Source organism: Podarcis erhardii (genome assembly GCF_964252035.2).
Source record: "Podarcis erhardii genome assembly, chromosome: 1".
In the NCBI taxonomy this organism is placed as follows: domain Eukaryota; kingdom Metazoa; phylum Chordata; class Lepidosauria; order Squamata; family Lacertidae; genus Podarcis; species Podarcis erhardii.
The window spans coordinates 61,916,994-61,939,110 of record NC_138497.1 but is presented as its reverse complement, the minus strand read 5'-3'; the positions used below and the strand labels follow the sequence as shown (position 1 = coordinate 61,939,110).

Here is a 22,117-nt window from a genome sequence, read left to right as displayed (position 1 = left end):
AGCTTGTTCAGCTTTATTTCCATTACCTCCTCCCTACCCATGGCTCAGCTGTTTTCTTATTTCTGGCCTCCTTTGCAGTATAAAATCATACATTTTCTTTTTTCTTTTTCTTTTTTGTGCTGCATTGCTATTGCCTGTTGGCTTTGCTTTAATTGGATATGAGAAAACAACATAGATGCCCCAAGAAGTTCATGGAGATAGGAGATTAGATTTACCTGTTTTCATGGGAATAATGTTTTACCCTTTCATTTCCTCCCCTCCACTCTAATCACCAATATCTCTCATTTTTTCTCTTTCACCTTCCCCCCTCCATCTTGTTTACATTCCTTTTCTTTTATTTAATTTTTAGAACAGTTTGTCCTTATTGTCATAGAGCATGCTTTTAGAAAACTCAGGGAAAGAAAGTAGGAAGCTACAGGTTAGGCTAATTGGCAACACCTGCATGGCAAGATGCTATGAATTACAAAACAGCATCTCACTCTGAAGGATACAGAGCTGTGAATTGAGGAGCTACAAAAATGAGGAATGTTTTCTGACATTTTCCAATTCTCAGAAACTGGCTTAAAAGGAAAGAGCACTTAGTGAAGAAGTTTGAGGTGCTTTCTGATTTCACATGAGGCAAGATCAAGTTTTCCCTTCTTGGAAGAAGGTTCTGAAAAACATTTAGTGAGTAAAAAGAATGGCAAAAACTTTAAGCCTGTCCTATTGAACTGAAAGGAGTTTTTCTCTCCCTTTCTGTTCCTTATTTTGAAAAAAAGCCAAACCACTGCTAATTTGTATTTCTATTAGTTTCATCAGAAACCTCTTGCTTTTTTCTTGCTTATCAATAGGTTTTGTCAGGCGACACATAAAGCTATTTTCTATTATTATTTTCAGATTCTCTTATTCAATTATAATCTGTTGACACACTGACAAGAATTCTTCATTGGAAACTGCTGTATTATAATTCTCATAGTCAATAAAATGTTAAAATTCACTCATGGAGTGTGCCCACATTACGAATTAAGCAGCATGGTAGTAAACCCCATTGAATTCAATGGTGCTTTTGAGCAGACATGTATAGGATTGCACTGCTAAACCAGTTTCAAACTAGTTTAGCCAGCATGTCTTGTAGAATCTCCAGGATCTGTAGTTTCCTGTGACCCTTCAACAGAGGAAAATCTAGACTCTCACGAAACTGCTATTCTCAAAATTCTTGGTAGAAGGCAGGCCAGATTTAAACAAGTTTAAAACTGTAATGTAGGTGCATGTATGCTATCAAACTATTTTCTGGAACAACACTTTAAACAAATCACTCTTTCTTTTCCTGAACGATGCTCTGCTTTTTCAGCTTATGTTCACTGTCTCCTTAGAACTATAAATCTGTTTTCATCAATCATTTGAATTGCATGGCCTGTCAGTGATCTCTTGACATTCATTAATACCTTTACATCATGCACCATGATGTAACATACCCGTCCATTAGCTACATGGTATTGGATTGTCTGAACAACATGAACTTATCAATGGAAGTCATTCCCAGCCGTGGAATGAGAAGACCCTTTATAGAAAAGAACTCTGAATTATTTTTATTTGGAAGACAGGCATGGAGTTAACCAAGGAAAACATTCTGCATGCTCAAAAATTCTGCATATGCAAAATGAAAAAGAAAGGTCACCAAATCCTAACCTTTCCACATATTAGAATAATGTGGCTAGAATCATTCTAGTCCCAAAAGCCGATGCACTTTTGTTTAATTTACTCTTCTTATGGTATCTTTTCACCCAGTATATAAAATGTGCCTTTACTGATTTTTACCTTATGTAATGGCCTACATCTCACAAAGAATATAGAGACAAATATATAAAAATATGAGTTAGTTTCACTCTCATTTTAAGCTTGATTCAGTCTTATGACCTCTTGTCTCTGCCGTTTTCATTTTCTTTAGCTTGCTATTTTGTATCACCTCAGTGTTTGCAAGTCAGGGACAAGCAAGACTGGACTTTGCCCAGTTGAATTCAAGAGAAATAACAATGGATCAAATAACGAGTTTAAGGCTGCAATCCTAACCCCATTTAGCTAGGACTATGATGTTCCAATGAACTTAATAGAACTTACTTTTGAGTAGACATTATTAAGATTGCATGGCTAATTCAGAACAATCATTTTTTGGTTGGTTGTGCCCATAATAGTGACTGAAGATGAGATGATGGATGGGGAGGGGAGTAAATGAGGTTAATAATGAAACAATCCCAAGAACAGTGGGATCAAAGGAGGAAAGCTCAAATATAATGTAAGTTCAAGAGTCTTATTTGTGGAACTTAAGAGATCATTATTATTTGGAAATGCTGGCAAAAAGGAGAACTTATAGAAGCAAAGTAGGGGCAGAGAATTTCAAAGGGAAGGAAATCAATATTATTCCTAGGTCAAAAGTCCACTATTGAAAAGGGTTGATCAGAAATTCTTTTCTGATCAAGTGAGATCACTGAAAGAGAACTGTTTTTCAAAATAAGCTAATAAAGGAAAATATGGAATATAAGCCCCCTGCGTGCTAATTAGATATAAAGACCTGTTAAAACAGGATTTTGAGTCACATACCAGAGACTGACAGATTGATAAGATGAAGATAAAGAAGCTGGTAAAATGCGGTCTTGACTATGCTACCACTCAGGGGATTGTAACTGGCTGACTGACCGAACCCAAAGGGTGCTCATCAATGGTTCCTCTTCATCCTGGAGAAGAGTGACTAGTGGGGTGCCACAGGGTTCTGTCTTGGGCCCGGTCTTATTCAACATCTTTATCAACGACTTGGATGATGGACTCAAGGGCATCCTGATCAAATTTGCAGATGACACCAAACTGGGAGGGGTGGCTAACACCCCAGAGGACAGGATCACACTTCAAAACGACCTTGACAGATTAGAGAACTGGGCCAAAACAAACAAGATGAATTTTAATAGGGAGAAATGTAAAGTGTTGCACTTGGGCAAAAAAAATGAGAGACACAAATACAAGATGGGTGACACCTGGCTTGAGAGCAGTACATGTGAAAAGGATCTAGGAGTCTTGGTTGACCACAAACTTGACATGAGCCAACAGTGTGATGTGGCAGCTAAAAAAGCCAATGCAATTCTGGGCTGCATCAATAGGAGTATTGCATCTAGATCAAGGGAAGTAATAGTGCCACTGTATTCTGCTCTGGTCAGACCTCACCTGGAGTACTGTGTCCAGTTCTGGGCACCACACTTCAAGAAGGACACTGACAAACTGGAACGTGTCCAGAGGAGGGCAACCAAAATGGTCAAAGGCCTGGAAACGATGCCTTATGAAGAACGGCTAAGGGAGCTGGGCATGTTTAGCCTGGAGAAGAGGAGGTTAAGGGGTGATATGATAGCCATGTTCAAATATATAAAAGGATGTCACATAGAGGAGGGAGAAAGGTTGTTTTCTGCTGCTCCAGAGAAGCGGACACGGAGCAATGGTTCCAAACTACAAGAAAAAAGATTCCACCTAAACATTAGGAAGAACTTCCTGACAGTAAGAGCTGTTCGACAGTGGAATTTGCTGCCAAGGAGTGTGGTGGAGTCTCCTTCTTTGGAGGTCTTTAAGCAGAGGCTTGACAACCATATGTCAGGAGTGCTCTGATGGTGTTTCCTGCTTGGCAGGGGGTTGTACTCGATGGCCCTTGTGGTCTCTTCCAACTCTATGATTCTATGATTCTATGGTTCTATGATTCTAAGATGGACAATCAGAATTTTGAAATTGGAACCAACAAGCAAGAGAGCAGAACATAAATAAAAGCCATTTATTCTAGAAACCAGAACATGGGGAGTCCATGGAAATTAATTTAATTTAATTTGGAATATATAATTGGTGATAGTGTATATGATTTGATATGATTTGATTTGTTAATAATTGAAATATTTTTATTGGAAAATGAATAAAACTTATTTATAAAAAAAGAAATTCTTTCAAAGTTAGTGTTTATCCGCAAGGCTGTGAAAATTTATTTATTTACTATTTCAGCAGCTAGCCCTTCTTTCATGAAATGAATATCAGGATGAACTACAATATAAAACACAACAAAAATAAACTAAAATCACACATCATTTAATTGAGAGAGAGAAAATACAACCACTATTAAAACCACACATTTCTAACAACAAAGTTAGTAGATAATTAATTAATTAAGTTTGCAACTTGTCCCAGTTACATCCATGAGTCCACCAAAAATTCCCAATCAAATATGTGTGCAAGTTGGATCTCAGAGGGGAGGGTATTCTGCCACTACAGAAACGGCTTTATCCCATGTTCCTGCACAGTGTACTTTGATGGATTGCATGTGTATATCACATGTTTCTCCAAGGAACTCAAGGTGGAATACATGGTTCTCCACTTCCACATATAATCCCTACAACAACCCTATGAAGTAGGTTAGGCTGAGAGGCAGTGACTGGCCCACGGATGGCTCCACAGAGAGCACATTACAACCACTCAGCTGAGAGGTTATCAGAGCAGGGATACTGTGGCAATGACATCTCTGTCCAGGAACATCCATGGCTGGTGAACCAGCAGGAACTAGGAAGAGGCACACATAGGAGACTTTAGTGCCTATTGAGGTAGGAATATACTAATTGCTCTTCATCTTGTCCTTTGGGACAGCTTATAAAAACCAGCTGAGTAAAATTCTTGACATGCTCCTTAAAATCCTTAGAAAGCTTTTGAAATATCTTTCTCCTTGTTACCATTGTGTTTTTTCTGTGTTATGCGCTCATATCACATTCTGTGTCATATAAATATTCTCTTTGATTTTTTTCTTTTGAGAAGTTCTTTTTTTATATATGCCTCCTACCAAGCACTTTTTCTGCTGGACCCAAAACAAAAGATAAATAAGTAGGACTCTCTTCATGAGAGAGTTCAAATTACCTAGTGGGTCCAAAAAAATCTGCAACCTTTTTTCACGGGGGAATCATTCCATTCCCTTGCCTTGTTCATGTTGGTTGCCCTTGATCATTGATGGGAGTTGTAGTTCAACAACATCTGGAGAGCCAAAGGTTGCCCACACCTGCTATGGATGAATGAACCTTCCAGGTGAACTACAGGGTATGAAAGTTTCTCCTGAAGGAGTGAGGGAAAATGTGATATGATGCTGCTTGAAAATAAACCTAGCATATTTACTCATTGGGACACGGGTGACGCTGTGGGTTAAACCACAGACCCTAGGACTTGCCGATCAGAAGGTCGGCAGTTTGAATCCCCACCACGGGGTGTGCTCCTGTTGCTCGGTCCCTGCTGCTGCCAACCTAGCAGTTTGAAAGCACCCCCGGGTGCAAGAAGATAAATAGGTACCGATCTGGCGGGAAGGTAAATGGCGTTTCCGTGTGCTGCTCTGGTTTGCCAGAAGCAGCTTAGTCATGCTGGCCACATGACCTGGAAGCTGTACGCCGACTCCCTTGGCCAATAAAGCGAGATGAGCGCTGCAACCCCAGAGTCGGTCACGACTGGACCTAATGGTCAGGGGTCCCTTTACCTTTTTATTTACTTATAGTGAATGAGTTCTCTGAGTACCAATTCTTAGGTAGCTCAAGCAACACCATCCATGGACAAGAGAAAGGTATCAATAGATCTGGATGATACCCCCTCCCCCCAGTTTTTCAAAAGTACTCCCCTAAAATAAAAATAAACTTTGGGGGGAGGAATGCATAAGCAAAAGGGAGGGAAGTGCTGAGTATCTGCCTGTTGTGGGAAAGAATGGGAAACAGTGGAGGGAAGAGTGAGAAGGCATGGAATGTAGTATCATGAAAGAAAACATGGCTAACTAGCTGAATAGGAGCACTTCACACAGCAACACTTCGTTGCAAGTCTTACTTGAAAAAAAGGTCAAATGAATCTTGTGCATGTAGACATACAGTGATCCCAAATGGACAGAGGAATAGCCTACTCCTGCAGTTGCAGGAATATCATCACCAGCAGAGGACAGTGAGGAGGCATTAGCCCTGATCGGAGGTAGAAAGAATGTGCTTCTGGCAGCACACACACTTTACGTTTAAAGCACACTTGACCCACTTTCTCTTCCTCAAAGAATTCTGGGCACTGCAGTTAAGGGTTAGCTGAGAATTGTAACATTTTGAGGCGTAGCTGGGAATTGTAACTTTGTGAGGCGAAAACTACAGTGCCCAGAAGCAGTGGCGTAGCGTGGGTTGTCAGCACCCGGGGCAAGGCAAGTAATTTGCGCCCCCTAACCCGTGGATTTTAGCAGGGGGCAGAGAGCTGCGAGTGCGAGCATGCCCCCCCCCGATGTTGTGCCTGGTGCGGCCGGCCCCCCCTGCACCCCCCACGCTACGCCACTGCCCAGAAGTCTTTGAGGGGGGCAAATGTGCTTTGAATGTGCTTTAAAGATATTGTTCCAAAGCTGTTGTGTCATTTTGGGGTGGGAGCTGAGCCTATGGGCCCCTCCAAAGTGGCCTGGGGGAAAGGGAAGAGAAGAAATTTTGCTTAGACACAGCTCCCCAGATTGACTTTGGAAGAGAAGGACTTGATTCCCTTTACTTTTATAAGACTTCTTACCCACCCTTCACAGAAAGATCCCAGTGCAAGTTACAGCAACAGAATATGCAGTTGTAACAACAAATAGATCCATTCCAAATGGAATGAAGCTGTATATGTTCAGCTAAAGAGGTGGGTCTCACAAAACAAATTACCTTAACTGCCAAAGACCTTGAAGTCACCAGGGGTTCATTGCTACTGTAAATTTTCTGGGATTTCCACACTTGTGGGTTGAAGTACAGAAATGTAGCATTCAACTTCAATGGAAGGCAACTATTGAGAATGGAGGGCATTAGAGACATGAAGACAATATCCTCACATTGCCCTGCTACACCCAGCCTCATGGCCCTTAATTCTTGAAGCTGTAAAATGCATATAATACAAGGTGCAAAATGAAGAAGAACTTTGCTTGTAGGTAGCTGTGGAGGTAGGTGCTTAGAGCAAACATCTGTGGGTCCTGACCGCTTTAATATTTGAGAACACAACACAGTTTTGCACCAGCTCTGCTGATGATTAAGAACCTTTGAAAGGGATTGACATATCAGCCTACCATAGAGCAGCAGAGCAATGCAAAAATCATTTTGTAATTATAGAACTTTCGTGTAACTTTGAAGTTTGATTATCTGCACAGTTTGTTGGTTTGCACCATTTGCTTATTTGCACAGTCTGCTTATTTGTGCAATTTGCTTATTCACATTGATTTGCATGTCATAATTTTAACCTGTTGAGTATGTGCGGTTCTTGTGGAGATGTGCTGGTTCCAGCTTTCCAGCGGTTCTGTGACACCGATGGCCCGAGTCTGAGATTGGATGAAGATTATCACGCCATCCCAGAGAAATTTAAGTGTGTCACATGGGGTAGGCCTTTTAAAAACCACCACCAATTTCATTACAGTCCAAAGAAGATAATGGCATCATGGAATCCACAGAATTCGGTTCCAGAGAGCATTCCAGGCGATCTTATCACTTGTCACTTGAACTGAGTTTATTTGAACCCATTTATCATTTCCATTAGAATCATTGTAATGAGAAAGGAACACTGTTCCATTTTTTAATCTTGCCAGCATGTAATATACAGCCTGGATGTACGAAAGCAGCAACAGACACTATCAAACTCATTTTCATTTTGCTTTGCTTGCAGCAATCTTCACATAAAGGGGACATAGAGGGTAAATGAAGATGCAGAAGTGGGACTGTGTCAGAACACTTCCGGGTGGAAATGTAAGCATCTTTCTGAACTGTAATGTGTTTCAGGAATCCCAAGGAGATCATGTTCAAAACCCCAAGGCTGGATGGTCTTGCAATATGTTCCTATCTGTATGTAAGTTTGAGTGTGTGTGTGTGTGTGTGTGTGTGTGTACATTGATCAAGCTAAAAATCTGCAACTGCTTTGAGGTCTTCTTGGCTCATTACACTTTCTCACAGTGTGGTTCTGGTTGAATGTGCCAGAGATACTAGTGAATGCAATTCCCTCTTTGCGCGCACACAGAGAAGTTCTATTACCAAAGAGGGATTGTAAGCCTCTGGATTTTGATCAATGTACTTACAAAACTGAGTTAGAAGAGAATAGCAAGAGATAAGACATAAAACTCTTACTGTCGTTTCCCTCATCTTTTACTTGTGATTTCAAGTCCTCATTTCCAGCACCATTTTTTTCAAGGAGAAAGTTGACAGTATGTAGTGTGAAGCTTCATATACCACCAAGAATCGTTTTCCTCTTGCCCTTTTGCCCCTTCTCTTTTACTTTCTCTATGCATTATCCCAGACTCTGACTATGCTCAGGGTTCTCTTTCCTTCATTTCCAATTCCACAACCTGACATTATCAACATGAAGTTGCCTTGTACTGAGTCAAACCACTGCTACACCTCACCCTGCTGCTGCTGTCTCAAGCTGACTGGCTGCATCTTTAATATATCCTCTAATTGAAGGATGGGGGCCTGACAGCTTGCAGGCTGGATTCAGTGCACCAGGCCCTTTAGATCAGCCTGTGGGCCTCCTCAGCAACTGTCCAAATGGGACACCATCTTCTGGGAGCGCCGCTTCAAGTTGTAACTGAAGGGGAAGGTGGGTGAAGCACCACAATGATAATAAGAGCCATACTGAATCAGGCCAAAGGCCTATCTAGTCCAGCATCCTGTTCTAGAGTGGCCAACCAGAAGCCCATAAACAGAACCTGAGTGCACTGGCCCTGTCTCATCCTGTAATTCCCAGCAACTGGTATTCTGAGTCATACTGCTTCCGACAATTGTTCCCTTCAGGGCTTGCAATGTTATGCTAACGTTCCCTTCCAGCTGCCACTCAGAGTGGTGGTTCTCACCTTTCCCATTGGGAAAGGTTAGAGGGGAGGGGAGCCAGCTATATCAAGACTCCGCATTTCACGGCCCCTAGAGTTAAAAATAGCTCCCTTTCCCCCTCACTTTTCCCATGAGGAAATGCAGAAAGCTGCCAAAATATTCTTAAAGGAAACCATATAACTGCATTGTACGAACAGGAGTATTTTCCTGTACTCCTATCAGAAATGCCATGCCAACAAAAATGTCTTAGATTTGCACTTTCCTTTAAGTGGCCATATTTGTGGCTTATAGGCATCTTGCGATCAACCGGGATCGACAGTTCCCTTTCTTTTTCTGTGATTCCCTACTGATAAGTCCAAGCAGCTACTGAAGTGCTCATTATTGATTCCCAAGTGTATGACCTTATAGTCACAACTATTGAACGGAATCCCATTTCTGTAACTCATGTGGTTCATCCTGTAATTTTTTGATGCTTATCTCTTCTGACAAAGCTTCCCAATCTGTAGTCATCAGCAAATTTAATCAGCAGACACGTTTTTACCACCCAAGTACAGCTGCTAACAAACACAGAAGAAAATGGGTCTCAGAATGACCTCTAAGGAACTCTTAAGTTTTGCTTCTCTGACTTGGTTTTTCAGCCCTTTTTGTTTTCTTATATGATTGTTTTCTTATTAGTAATTCCGTTTTTAGACCACTTTCTACCAATGTTCTCAGAGCAGTATACAAAGAATACAGTAAAATGCAACATGAAATATTCAATAAAATTATCCAGGCATCACAATGAATAGGAACAGGACAGTCTCCAGGTGGTGCCTCTAATGAAGGGGTTGCCAACATGGTGCCCATGAGTTCCATTGTGCCCTCAAGCACATCCACTCAAAAATCTACAATGCGTAAGGTAGTGATTGTTCTCCCTGCTCAGTTCCATGGAAGTGAATGAGAAAGTATGGACACACTGAAACTTCATTAGCATATGGCTGTCTGTGTGCTCACAAGGGATTGTTTGAAGAAATCAGTCTAAAGCAGACTTTCCTTCCATAATTTAACAGTAGCAAGCACAAGGCAGTAGCAACCACATCACGAATTTTAAGAGGGTCCTTGAAACAAAACAAAATAAAAAAAAACAGTTAAAAGCATAATGGTGAAAAGTTTTGACCATTTTGCATGTATGTTTTGCTGTGGTTACTGTCTCAGGAAATGTTCACATATGTGTTTGTGTCCACAAGCCAGAAATTCTCTTGGTGCCATGGTAACAATCTTTTCTCCTTACTGTATATAAGCATGAAAGTCTTGGTAACACTCCCTCCCCCCACCTTGTGAAATAATTTTATCTCTTTCATAGCTACCCATCTTTAGGTGGTCCCCCACATCTCCCTCCCCGTTTCTTGACATCTCTGTTTTCTTTATGTGTCACATAGGCCCACATAGCTTGTAAGTGTTAGTGTTGGTGGAGTGGGAGAAGAAACAAACGCATGAAGACTCTGTGGAATGTAGGATTTGTTTGTACAGAAGGCTCACAGGCAAAATAACTTAATGCTTCTTCAGATAATCACTGTCAGTATTTGAAAAGGCATTTGCACAAAGCTTCAACGGGGGATAAAAAATCTGATTAGAATGTAGACTAAAACCTAGATAGGTGCTATCTGATACCAACGTTATATTGCTCATCGGGTGTAAATCATGCTTTGTGCGTATTAATTTCTCCATCGATAGAAAACTGCTACATAAAGGGCAATTCTAAAACGGAGAAAATAAGGAATTACCAGTTGCCAAAACTGAAGCTCTATTTAGATGGGTCCCCTACTTCCCTCCATTATCAATTTCCCCATATTGGGTAGGTCTGAAGTGGGACTGTAAACTCATTTTGCTGAATCTCTGCAATCTGCGCCCCTGATCATGCAATGTTCCTGATAATAGGAAGGACTTGACATGCATTCAGCTGAACATGTTTACAACCCCCCTTCAAATCAGTGTGCTCAATGTGAGGATGTCAAGGGTGGAGGCAGCAGAGCCATTGCTCACCTCCCCCACCCACCACCCTTCCAAAAATAGAATTAGGAATGAATAGGTATTGTGCGCTCCCAACAGATGCAACTGGAAATGCCCTGGGTGCCACCAGCCTGCTTAGTGATTTTGCCACTGAAGTGAATATTTCCACTTCTTTTATGATTGATCAGGTCACACACATTTCCATTTGTTCAAAGTCAAACAGTAGGTTGCACACGTGAAAAATCTGGTGGCATTTAATTTGTTTCCATGCTTCTGCTTCCCTTTCTTTAAAGGTTCCAGACTACATTGACATGGTAGTCTCAGAAATTTAGTGGAGATATAACAATTTATCATGCAGAGTCTGAAGGGCTCAGAGAACTAGACCTTTTGAATGAGCCTTTTAATGTTTCCATGGCTGCACCTCACTTCTGCTTCTGAACCTATCCATCATTTTTATTTTAGACTATAAAGTTTGAAGGCAAAGACTTTTGTTAATTAGCACTCATCATCTCTTTACAGAAGACACTTGAGTAGTGATGGGAGAAATCTCCCATTTCAGTTTGGAATGGGCTGGTTCTTTCCAAACTTTTTTGGAGAATTCATGGACAGAACTCAGCTTCTTCCCCCCACTCCTAAATATTTCAATGCTTGGAAAGACCGGCTTCAAGAGCTCCTTCACTGGGAATCATCCTTTTGTCTGCCAGTTATTTTCTCTGTTAAATTTCCACACTATAAACACTATAAATTTCCCGCAATAAACACTGGTCTAGTCTCACAATTCCCTGTGAAGAAGGATTGATTGCTAAACCATTTTCGGGGGGAATGGGGTCTCCTAAAAACTCTCAGCAAACTCAAGAAGCTATAGCTCTCATAATTATTTGAGGGAAGCCACGATGGTTTGAAGTGACACCAGAGAACTTTAAATGTATGGTGTGAATGTGGTCATAGTGTGGAATTTTTGGATGTAATGGCAGGCAGGGTGAGAGGTACGTAAAACGTTTGTTACTTTAATAAGGACATGCTTGCTATATTGATGGATACACTCAATTTGTATCCCACTTTACCACCAAATGGTGCTCAACTATGAGAATGAAATTATTTACGATCTTCATTTTTGAGGACAATGGGTCGTCACAAACATTAAGTTAAAGAAACAAGAGCAAATGAGTGTATGTTAATCCGTCTCACTCAAGGAGCTGGTCTGCAAGGCAAACTAGAGGAGTCATATATTCTCAAGGGACCCTTCAGCAGCAAAAGGAGTGCTAGATAAAGGATAATATTTCTTCAAATCCTTCACATTCCTGCCAGCTCTTTTGAAGGCACATAATGCAGAGATTAGCCTACATATAGAGACAATGCCAGTGGGAACTAGCACAAGAAAGAACTTGGGTACTGAAAACTAAGTCTGAATAATGAAGGCCACATTGCTTTCTTTTGCTGTGGAGTCCAGTGAGGTGCCTCTTTTGATGAATTAATCTGTTTCAGAAGGACACTTTCTTGGCATGTCTTCAGCACAGTTTTCCTTTTTTAGTGAACACTTGAGCTATACAGCGTGCCTAAACTCAGAAATAGGGCATCATTGCAGACCCTCTGTGTGGGAGTAAGATAGGTCAGAGAGACTGGTCAGAAAATAGCAGTGGAGTTGAGAAATCGGTGAAATATTGCTGATTTGTATAAAATAAATCTGTTCCATATTCTATTCCATAAGCATTGGGTGCTTAGTGTAAAGTCCAGTCCCTCATTAAAGCAGAACACTGTTAGATTAAAATGTTTTTGTTCTGTTGTGGGGGGTTGCACATAGACAAAGTCCAGCATTGCACTTTGGGAGACCTACAAATCAATCAAATATCAGAGAGTGGGAAGAATGACTGTCGTTTAGAAAAAAGAAAATTAATCACAAGTCCCTGTTTTTAAGCACAGTCTTCCATTGATAAGATAGCAGGGTGAAATCCAATTGTGTCAGCCCCCACCAGAACATGCACTGTTTGCAGAATGGACTCATCTCTCCCTGCAATCCCCTACATGCCCTCAAAATCTGCTTTAGGGGTTTGCCAGGGTGAGGACTGTGGAGGCAGAAGGGGAAGTCCTGCTTGCATGAAGGTGTTATCTTATTTTTCCTCATAACGATCATGGGAGATTGATGAGGTTGATAGCAACTCACTGGTGCTAGTATATTATTATTAATTATTCTTATTCTTATTTATGATTCACTTTTCACCAGGCATTCTATATCCAGAATGCTTCATGGCTGAGCAAAGACTTGAGCAGAGATTTCCTCAGCTTCCAACTTTCTGCCTGCCACATCATATTTGCTGTGTGGACAATTGCAGTGTACGAATGGAGAGCAAAACGTGCACCAACCGCAAGACAGAAGTTCCCTGCTGTATTCAACTTCTTCTGGTAAAGCTCTGCAATATATAAATCTATGGAAAGCTATGGAAGAGTAGAGATTTGCCACCATGCTGTGAAGATTTTGTGCGATAATCCCACCTGCCGATCTCTGGCAACATTTAGCATGGCCCACCTGTGTGGACACCAAAGATAAACATTTTTGAAAACGTTTATAAAATGCAGATGTCTTGAGGCATCTCAAGGCATCTTGAGGAGCTGGATATTGGTAAATCTGACTCCCTGTCTTACTCATGCATTTAAATTAACCTTTATTAGCCTACTGCATGGAACTTGAGCATATTTGCTGCCTAAACACCTGGCTGATTTGTGAGCAACCATCAGACCTAGAAAAGCAAACCTCAATGGAAAACCTGCAGTTTAAGTGACAGAAGCATGTACAAAATAAGTAGAAGTTTTCTTGAGAACTAAACTGAGCATTTGGCTTTTGGACTGGCATGGAGCACTGCATGGATATAAAGCAATGGACAATTCTCTTTATCCTATAGACCTGATCATAAAGTAGCTTAGGGCCAGTTCACACAAAACTTTATCTTCTGCATGCCATCATTCATGGCTATGTCCCCAAATGGACCCTGGAGGCTTCAGGGATGTTGGGCTAGATGGCCATTGGTCTGATCCAACAGGCTGTTCCTGTGTTCGTATGACCTGAGTGCAATGGTATGGCTGCTACATGCTTCCCTCTTCTTTAAAGGAAAAGAATCATCCAAAGTGGACAGCCATTATCTGAATGGTAGAGTAGGCCTTTCCTTTCACAACTGACCAGTGATTTTCATTATCGTATAGGAAAATCACTGCCACAACAATAGACATCAGTGCTGGCTCTGAATTAGCTGAGCACAATTCACATATCTATTTTTCCAAGGATTCATAGAATCATAGAATCATAGAGTTGGAAGAGACCACAAGGGCCATCGAGTCCAACCCCCTGCCAAGCAGGAAACACCATCAGAGCACTCCTGACATATGGTTGTCAAGCCTCTGCTTAAAGACCTCCAAAGAAGGAGATTCCACCACACTCCTTGGCAGCAAATTCCACTGTCGAACAGCTCTTACTGTCAGGAAGTTCTTCCTAATGTTTAGGTGGAATTCATGGGTGCATGAATCGTAGAAGCAGGGCCAGATGGGTCACATGGAGAATGAAGAAGAGAATATAATGTGTGCAATCTGCCCAACATAAAATGACAAAATCTCAAGCACAAGAAAGACTCGGAGTGGAATGAAATGCATCCCTTGTTTTGTTCATCAGGTAACTTCTAGAAAGGACTATCCTTACCATAGGTGATGACTTTTGCACAACCTGCAGTAGGGTTGCGATTCGGGTTGTCAGAGAACACCTGCAAATTCACATTTATGGATTCTTATTATTTATTACATTTGTTAGTTGCTTTTTACAACAAAACCCAACAAGATAAAATACAAGTGATAAAAACACTTAAAGCTAGATCCTTTAGAACAATGTGTAATAAAAAATGGCCAGCCATGTTTTCTGCAAAGCTAAAAATACTCTATTATGCCTTACAGGAAAAGTTTGATAGAATTTATTATGTTTGCTCTCTAGTACCATTCTCAATGCAGAACATTCAAAAATGCATTTCCTGGTTTGTTCTTGACCTCATGAGTGAGTCAAATGCATTGAAATTTAGCAAACACTGCAGGCTCAATCATAGAAATGGCAGTGGGTCCATTGAAAATAGTCTGAGCCTGATGCTCCTTTGAACTTAGCATGATTTCAGTAAAATAACTCAGTCTGCATTATCCAGTGTATCCAAGGTACCTCTTTGGCCTGAAAGCATGTGCATGATGATTTATAGGAAGGTTCAATAAAAGCTATTACATTATCAACATTGTGCATGCTTTTTCTCCTGGGAAATGCATAATGACATTTATTGCCATGAGACATTTAAAGTGCTTCAGTGTATGATCTATTGTGCTAAGATGCAACATTTTTATTACTTAAATGCAGAAAACCTTGTAATAATAGTTGAGAACTTAACTATTTCTTTGACATTGTATTTTACCAAATACTCCTGCCAGTTCAGTAGCTGTTATACAACATGTAACACAAGAATATGTTAGTTATGAAATAATTTGAAGCAGCAGCGATGGCAGCAATATGGAGCAAAGGCAAGAAAATGACACAGATAAGTGTGACTAAACTTCAAGGAGGGGGGAGAATTCAACAGAGCAGCATTTTCAGTGTTGGCATCAGATTCCATGGCAGTGTTTTGTTTGATAACACTTCCTTCTAGAGATGGCAGGGGAATTCAGCTTGCATTTTAATATGAACTTACATAATTCACACTTCCCAAAACATTACGTGGGCTAAACGCAGCTATCCTTCAAAATTCCCACTTCTCCAAATGTCATGACTCAGTTCTCCATCCAAAATATGTGTATGAAAATGTGTTGGTTAGGGGAAAGTGTGAAAAGACAAACTGAACTGAATATTGGTGAAAATAACATTTAAAAAAGCATTGCAATCGGAGAAATTACTTGCCAACCAGTATATTGGGCAAAACCTATTTATTAAAAGAAATGTGCACTAAAATGCTGATGAATTTTTCAGAGAAAAGTTTGCAAACTGAACTGAATTTAAGATTGGAAAAGTGAGAAACTGAGAAATCCATCTCCATTTATGACGCCGAAATCTGTCCCTGGAAAAAAAGTGAACCAGGAGTTGGGAATCTCCTGCCTGGGAGTCAGTTTGTGATTCAAGTTGGCCCATGAGGCCATTTCCCTCAAACCATGCCCACCTGTTACTGGGCCACATCATCTGATGGGTGGGTTTGGCTCCTGAATGTTGCTTTGACTGCATGCTCCCTGTGAGGAATGTGCTGGCAAAGCAGACCACTTCAGAAGCTGTGGTTGTGCCTCCCCCCACCAGCTGGTGAGCAGAGGGCTCAGCCCTGCTGAGTACAATTTTGTCGTCATGTTTCCTGGTGGAGCAAAGCCTGGCAGCCAGCAGGATTGATAAGGAGAGAGTGCAATCCTGCTGGGGTCTGCTTCACTAGTATGTTCCTCTCCCCACTCATGGGGGGGGGAAGGTGGGCAGGATAACCCAGCCACTTGACATCACCATCAAAGTTGGCTCAGGGGTTGGGGGAAGATAAAGATTTGGCACACTAGGCCAAAAGCAGCCAGCCCACCAGTAACATAGACTGAGGTGGTTGCTGCAGGCAGAACAGAGGAGGAAGAGGAAGTCACTGCTGCTTTCCATAGCAGGGTCTCCATAGCTGCTGTGTAAAGTGGCAGCAGGGCACTGGCTTCTCTTCCTTCTCTTCTCCTGCTCCAAGTGCCACCTCTCTTTGGGCAGCCTCAGCGAACAGGCTTTCTTCTCTCATTGCTTTAATAATAATAATAATAATAATAATAATAATAATAATAATAATAATAATAATTTTTATTTATACCCCACCCTCCCCGGCCAGGGCCGGGCTCAGGGTGGCTAACACCAAATATAAATTACAATAAAACTTAATAGAGAAAAACAACAACAAACGAATAGTTAATTAAAATACGGCTTTAAAATACAGCCTCATTTTAGTAGTAGCCCATAAATCAAGACCATAAAGGGAGGAAACATCAGATATTCACCCAAGCCAGCTATCCATGCTGGTCCTATATGGGCCAGCAAAAAAGCCAAGGAAAAATTTATATACCAAATCCCATATAAGAGCAGGAAACCTATTCACCGAGTGCCCGGAAAGCAGCAAGCCTATAGGAGAGCAGTAAGCTACTGCCCCATTGCTGCTGCTGCTACTTTACACAGCAGCAACGGCAATGCAACCCCGCCGTGTAAAGGATTGAATAATAAAATCATAAAATCAGCAGCGGGGCAGCAGCTTCCTCTTACGCCTTGCCACCTCCTCCTCCTCCCTTGCTCAACCATTCCCTCACTCACTTGCCTTCCCTCTGCCTCCACCCACCCACCCATTCCACTTCATGTTTCAAATGCAAGGAATATTAAAAGGCCTTCTAGCCTGAGAAGATTTTGCATGTGTAGGTCCCCAGGCCACCCCTCAAATAATTTCACACATCACACGTAATTTTAGTTTTGGTTTTTGGGCACTATTTTGGCCACAACTTTATTAAAATACAAAATCTGTGAGTGGTTCTTTAGACATTGGTTATGACTATCTGTCCCCCTGCCAGGGACAGAACTGACATTCTGAGCTCCGATCGGAAGCCAGTAGAAGGGAAAGTCAATGTTGGGGATCAGTTGAGCTGAGCGTCAGTCCCACGCCGCTCCCCCAACCAGCTCCCCAAGGCTTGCCGGCCCTGGTCCCATGACAGGGATTGGACAAAATCGTGGCAAGCCCCAGGATTCCTTTAATGGAATTCCCTTCAGCACAATTGGAGGGGCAGGCACAGCCTATCCTGACCCCTCCACCACCAGCATATTATAACCAATGCCTAAACGCAACCTTACAAGTTGTGACAAATTGCTAAGTAGTAGGCAAAAACCAAATGGCACCAGCCAATCAGCCAAATGGCAAAATTCCTACTAGGCCCTTGCACCAAGGCAGACGACCCCATGACAGGCAAAGCAAGGTCAACCGGAAAACAGGGCGGGCGGGTGATCTGATGCACTCTGCAAAAGAGAAAGGAAAACCAGAGAGCCCCAATATTTAAAGGCTAATGGTCCAACCCACCAATTTGCAACATGCAGTTTGCCCCAGCAACCCGGTCATCCAATCAATGCACCGGGCAATAGCCATTAACCTGCCCGGTAACACAGGGCTGGCCTGGTGGCCCACACCGCAACACGCACTCTCATTTAATTGGAGAATGTGTTTTATCAGATTTCATCCTGAGTAGAATATTTCCAGTTTGGTGTAAACTCAGGCCCACAACTTCCGATTCAGCTCAGGCGCATTACACTGCAGCAGCTGGACTTTTGGAGTTCTGCTTTGTTACAGTTTCCGCTGGCATTTGCTAGAATTGTTCCTATGCTAAGGTTTTATTTGGCCCAATATATTTTTATACTTCCCATTGTTGAGCTTTCATTTGCATTTTAACTTATCCTCTGTCCTGTGCCAAGGGTATTTAGTGTGGTATCCAACTCTGCCGCCAGATCCTACTCCTGCTCAATGCTTTGAAGCATATGGCCATTAAAGATATATTTCCTAGTCTTGCTCTAATCCCGAGGCTCATTACCTTGCACTTCTCTGCGCTGAATTGCTTCATCTGCCCATGCTCCAAGTCAATGCAAGTCATTCCAAATTTGATTGCCTTCCTGCTTTGTATTGACTGCTCCTACCATATTCTCAGCAGTCAATTTAATCTCCTTTATTTCCATTTGTAAAGCTAACCATTTTGAGGCAAACACTGTTTTCCTAAGCTCCTCAATAGCCATCTTCGCTCCATTCATTCCCAGCCACTAGACCTTTTCAGGTGGTTGTCCCACTTTATTAGTGTTGGTGGCAAGGAAAGATACACGTAAAAAGAGAATTTCTTGGATGCCAAGGTCCAGGTTTGGAGCAAGTACTCTTTAGTGAGAGAATGCTAGCAGGGATATAAAATCACAAAACATGCAGCAAAGTAAAGCACAGAAATATAGGCCGTTAGACCTTTAAAATACAGTATGTGTCCTTCTAAATTCCTTCCAAAATAGTTCCCTCTTCCCTCAGCACAGGAACAGATTACACATTTGGTAAGTTAAAAATGGTTTACATAAAACTCTCCCAAGGTCAGGTTCATGTGCTTTTCCAGACAGCAGTCGGAAAACACAGGCAGTGCTACTTGGCTTCGTTACAGGGGTGAAAGTTCTTAAATTGTTGATAGGAACACAAGAATGGCTTGTAAAAGTCATGCGGTCTGAGCTTGGAGCAACCAGCTCAGAATCTCTTCACTCATGGAGCTTCTCTGGTCGTCTAAAGGGGAACTATAGGCTCAATTACCTTCCTCCTAAGGTGAGGGAGAGTGACCTAAGCCTGGCAGGACAGCTTACTCTATGGCATTAAGCTCTTTATGCATTAATTAGACTTAAGCATGCTGGTTATATGAGGTTGGTTATCCCACAATTAGCTCATGTCCAATCAGTCTCTTGTTTATCTCTTGTTACTATTGTTAGTCTATGTGTTCTCCTCTCTTACTGCTCTGTGGATTTCATTTCAGTCATGCTGTATTAGCTTTTGTTCAGCAGAATCTTATCATTTGCCCCATGCAGCTTTTACTTAATTAAATCATATTTTTCTTAAGTGTTCACTGAATGCCATCACACTTAATGTCCTCAAAATGATCACTGCAGAAAATGAAGTGCACATGCTGGATATGTATTTGATCTCCTAAATAAACTCGTCAATGAAATGAGTTAGAGAGAAACAGTAAGTGAAGATTCAATACATGCAGTCTTCTTATGTGATCTATTAGCAGAGGCCTTCTCCTTATAATTTATTTAAGAAGTTTAGGGTGTGACATGAAGCAATTAAAAACGTGATCTAATCCATACAAATCTAAGTAAAGTGCTATGTTCTGTAAGATCCCTGACAAGCATTTAATTTTGACATGCACTTCAGTCAGCCCTCTTTCTATTGATATTCTCACAGACGTCAAGGGAATGAGAACTGCACCACGAGTGACCCTCATAAATCCTATTTAACAGGGTGGGGTACCTCCATCCTACATGCAAAATGCAGCCCCCCCCCCAGGCTTCCTTATCTGACCCTCTAGACTCTCCCCAGATCACACCAATCTGTATCACACATTTGTAACCACAACAGTCCTGATGATATCTCAGTTGTTCAGTTGGGGAATTGAAACAGAAAGTGTAACTTACACTGCATGGAGCCAACTGGGTAGTTTATGGCACAGTAGTGACTTAAATACCTATGTCTCAAGGTCAGACTGAACCTTCTGCCTGCATAACTACAATGAAGCTCTGGCTAACAACCATCAAGAAGAGACCTTTTCCTCAGTTCTTTTGAACACAGCCGGCTTTCAGGCAGCTGCCTTATACATGCCGGCATAGCAAACTGTTTGGTAATGGAACAGAAATTGCTGCATTTCATGCTAACCCCAACAGGATTTTACCATGTACAGTCATACCTCAGGTTACAGACGTTTCGGGTTGTGTGATTTCAGGATGCGCACTGCGCCGAACCTGGAAGTACCGGAACTGGTTATTTCCAGGTTTCGGCGCTTGCACATGCGCAGAAGCGCCAAATCGCGACTTGAGCATGTGCACACATGGCGCTGAGAGTTGCGAACATGCCTCCTGAATGGATCACGTTTGCAACCCGAGCATCCACTGTAGTATCATTGTGTGTTTTCTGAACTAAAACACACACCTATGCCGAAGTCAAATTAGCATCCCGATCCTCAGCCTCTGGCATGGAAGTCAGCTCCATGGGAATGAATGGGACTGAACAGTGCAATCTGACCCATGTCTGCTTGGAAGGAAGACCCACTGAGATTAATGGGTCTTCCTCCCAGGTAAGTGTGCAGGTTTTTGTAGGATCAGGAGGGTACAAAAATCTACTTTGTGAAGCTGAGAGATTGTGCATTGTGAGATTACAAAGTGTGTCCCCCCCCCTTGAACATTTACTCCTCAGATTCAATGGCCAAGCAAGCTGAGACATAGGAGATCTGAGGTTGAATTGTAGCACCCTGCTTGTGGTTAACGCTTAGCTGGAATGAAATATTCAACGCAGCAATAGAGAAATTAAAATAGTAATTTATTTGTCGGACAAATAAATATGAGGCACAGTGGTATATGGTTACCAAGCTCTGGCCTGGCCTCCTGCCATTCTGGCCAGCACTTATATTTCCTTAATCCAGCCCCCTTGCTCCTCCTGTGGCTGCCTCTGTCCAATCAGCCTGGTTGAAATTCCTATTGGCTGTTTGCTAGAACCAATCACAAAAGATACACCCATTTCCCTTCCCTTTTATGGGAAACAAAAAGCTATATATTCTTCTATCTATAAATGACAAATAAGTTGTAATATATGTTACATGTGTCTCAACAAGGAACCTTAATTACTAGCTCACCTCTTGCCCTCCTTGCCCTATTGCCTTCCAAAACAGATGGTTAATGTTAACTTTTTATCTTCAAGGATCTTGAGTTCACATCATCATTGAAAGATCTCCTTCTTTTGGAGGTCTCTAAACAAAGGCCTGACAACCATATGTGTGCTCTAATGATGTTTCCTGCTTGGCAGGGGGGCTGGGCTGATGGCCCCTGTGATCTCTTCCAACTATATGAAATAAGAATCTATCATTTCTTAAATCCTTTGCATAATTACATTTAAGCCAATATATTTAATACATTATCATAAATAACCTTTTAGAAGAAAAGAAATCTTAAAAGGATCTCAGTTTAAGAAAGAAACAACTTTAGAAAAAGATTTCCCAAAATACTCTCTCCCTTTCTGCCAGCTTGATGCTTTTCCATTGCTCTTGACCTTTCAACCTTAGGAAAATATGGCTCAAGTTTAATGGGAGGCACATGGTTTTATTTTACTATTTATCAACTCTTAATTTATGTTTTCTCAGCCTTTTTTATATTCTGTAACATGCAAGGTCAGTGTCCTCGGACTCAGCCTGCAATTCCCTTTTTACGACTTTGAGAATTGTTTTCTGCTATAAATCAGGGGGCCCCCTTGTCTAGGAGGAAAAACATTGCCAAGGTTCTTAGGCAGCTGGTCTTCTGCCTGGCATAAACATTTGAAAATCTTTAAGCTTTTTAAGATACAGGCCCTGATCAAAATATAAGCTTTGATAAAAATGCAGGCTTATGATTAGATGCCTCAGAATCACCCAAGAGTTATTTCAGTGTTTAAAAGCAGCTGCAGCCTTGTATTGGGTTGGGGCTTCACCAGTGAGGGAAAGAGGAGTTAAACCTTTTCCCTTGCATGCTTTTCCCAGTAATAATTCCTCGTCTCTCCTGTGATACAAAC

At 41.6% G+C, this 22,117-nt stretch overlaps 1 long non-coding RNA gene across 2 annotated transcripts in view; it reads left to right on the top strand.

The window, feature by feature from the left end:
* Positions 1-14,083, top strand: part of LOC309327641 — a 40,686-nt gene extending 26,603 nt beyond the window's left edge. For both annotated transcript variants that reach the window (XR_014150608.1, XR_014150609.1), the window contains 2 exons: positions 7,666-7,745; positions 13,030-14,083. This is a non-coding gene — a long non-coding RNA (uncharacterized lncRNA). The remainder of the gene's footprint in view (positions 1-7,665; positions 7,746-13,029) is intronic.
* Positions 14,084-22,117: the final 8,034 nt, after the last annotated feature.